Source organism: Capra hircus, chromosome 6 (genome assembly GCF_001704415.2).
Source record: "Capra hircus breed San Clemente chromosome 6, ASM170441v1, whole genome shotgun sequence".
NCBI classification, from domain to species: domain Eukaryota; kingdom Metazoa; phylum Chordata; class Mammalia; order Artiodactyla; family Bovidae; genus Capra; species Capra hircus.
The window spans coordinates 95,040,391-95,043,132 of NC_030813.1; the positions used below are offsets into that span (position 1 = coordinate 95,040,391).

Consider the following 2,742-nt stretch of genomic DNA (forward strand, 5'->3'; position numbering starts at 1 on the left):
TTTTAGAAATTAAAACTAAGATTCTGAATTAATTATCCTTTCACTGTGTTGGGTTTTCTTTCTTGTTCAACATTAACTGCCTCTGAAATTATGTTAAAGCAATGATCTCTATCGTAATGTCCTTCAGCTGGCCCTGAAAGCAATTTCCTATGAAAACCTCCTTTTTCTCCCTAGGAAACATCTCAACCTTCTTAACCTCATCATTTTTATGTCATTTTGTTTTGTTTGGTTTATACTTAGAGGATATTACAATTTTATGTGGCTTCACTTATCTGTGACTTAGACTAAAGTCATGTTTTGCAACAAATAGAATGATTTAAAAGTATTTTGCTCCCTCAGGAAGGCTGTTAATGTACATGGGAAATTGCATGGCAGCAAAATGAGATACTCTCTGTAGTACAGAGTTTATCTAGGGTTGCCCGTATAAAACAGGCCTCATTTAGCATTAAATCTCATTTTATGTGATCAGGGTTTATTTTCCAATGGGCTACTCAGGATTCATGCGGTAAGACTGCTTTTTACTGAGCGTCCTGAGAAGGCTGTCTCTATCTTTCTCCTCTCAAGTTGCTTACACCTCAGTTTCACACTTTAATTTGCTAAGTTTTGGCCCAATTAGCACTGAATATATGTGTGCTGCCAGTACATATTTATTAAATAAAAACAATGAACAACACATGTCAAAATACTTCGGAAAATTATAAAGTAATAAGCACATATTATTAAAGTCTTCAGGTGATTTGCCTGGTTATCTTTAAACATGCTGAAAAATCATTGTCTGATGTCATATTGCTTCACATGAATAATCAAGGATATCTTTAGGATTGTGGGGCACTTAAGAGTTCATATTATGAGTCATTTTTAGCATCTTTCCCTAGAAAGGATTGTGTGTGTTTGTGTATGTGCATAACTACATAAAGTAACAAAAATTATGAGCAACATGAAAACTATTCCTAGTTAATGTAAAGAATTTCATAATTTTTCCTAAAAACTCAAGATTGATTGGTATATAATGTTGTATTTTAGGGGAAATCCAGCTGGAAAATCTGATCCCTTTTATTTCTAATATTTTAGGGTTTATCAGTTTTATTGATGTCATGTTCAAGATTACTGCTCGAACAATATTTTAAGTAGATGTTAGTTTTAATAGCATTAAAATTATTCTCCTTTCTTAAAAAAATTTTTTTTATTCTGTGAAGAAAACAACTAACAGGTGAGGAGATCTTGCTGTTTAAGATCTATATATTTAGGTTGCTGCTACTGCTAAGTTGCTTCAGTCATGTCCCACCAGGCTCCTCTGTCCCTGGGATTCTCCAGGCAAGAATACTGGAGTGGGTTGCCATTGCCTTCTCCAATACATTTAGGTTGGTGCAAATGTACTTCTGGTTTCAGACCATGAATTTTAAATCATTATAACTAGGCTCAAACACATCTTTATTAATCAAAATAGGAACCATTGCAATCAACACATTTTTGCCAATGAGAAATAAGTTTGTTTATTCCTGCAGCATAAAAATGTGTGCTTCAGAGTTTGATGAACTCTTGGAAAGCATTTTCTGCATTCTGCTGGTTGTGGAAGTGTTTTTCCTGCAAAAAGTTTTTGAGATTCTTGAAGACGTGGTAGTTGGTTGTCAAGAGGTCAGGTGAATATGGCAGACAAAACTTTGTAACCCAATTCGTTCAACTTTTGAAGTGTTGATTGTGCGATGTGTGGTTGGGCATTGTCATGGAAAAGAATTGACACCTTTCTGTTGACCAGTTCTGTCTGCAGGCATTGAAGTTTTTGGTGCATCTCATTGATTTGCTCAGCGTACTTCTCAGATATAATGGTTTCACTGGGATTCAGAAAGCTGTAGTGGATCAGACAGGCAGCAGACAACCAAACAATGACCATAACCTTTTTTTGGTGCAAGTTTGGCTTCAGGAAGTGCTTTAGAGCTTCTTCTCAGTCCAGCCACTGAGCTGGTCATCACCACTTGTTGTATAAAATCCACTTTTCATTGCATGTCACAATCATGTTGAGAAATGGTTTATTGTTGCGTAGAATAAGAGAAGACACTTCAAAATATTTTTAAAAAATTTTCAGTCAGCTCATGAGGCACCCACTTATCAAGCTTTTTCACCTTTCCAATTTGCTTCAAATGCTGAATGACCATATAATGGTCAATGATGAGTTCTTCAGGAACTTCTCATGTAGTTGTAAGAGGATAGGCTTCAATGATTGCTCTCGATTGGACATTGTCAACTTCTGATGAGCAGTCAGTATGCTCCTTGTCTTCAAGTCTCTTGTCTCCTTTGCAAAACTTCTTGAACCACCACTGCACTGTACATTCATTAGCAGTTCCAGGTCCAAATGTGTTGTTGATGTTGCAAGTTGTCTCTGGTGCTTTATGACCAGAGTCATTATGCTTTCGAGTCATTTTAACTCGAAAAAGAAAATTGCTGGAATTTGCTTTTGTCTAGCATTAATTCTCTAGTCTAAAATAAATATAAAATACAAAGCAAGTAATAAGTCACTAGCAAAAAAAAAATGAGAAATTTGCATTAAAATTATGTGCAACATAACCACTTTATTTAAGAATGTATTCCAATATCAAAGGCAAATTTCAACAATGCAAAAACCACAATTACTTTTGCACCAAGCTAATACTCGGTTCAGTTCAGTTGCTCAGTTCCAGAAAAACATCTATTTCTGCTTTATTGACTATGCCAAAGCCTTTGACTGTGTGGATCACAATAAACTGT

General features: G+C 35.3%; 1 pseudogene; it reads right to left on the bottom strand.

Annotated features, from left to right (window-relative positions):
• Positions 1,435 to 2,497, bottom strand: LOC108636283 (annotated as a pseudogene).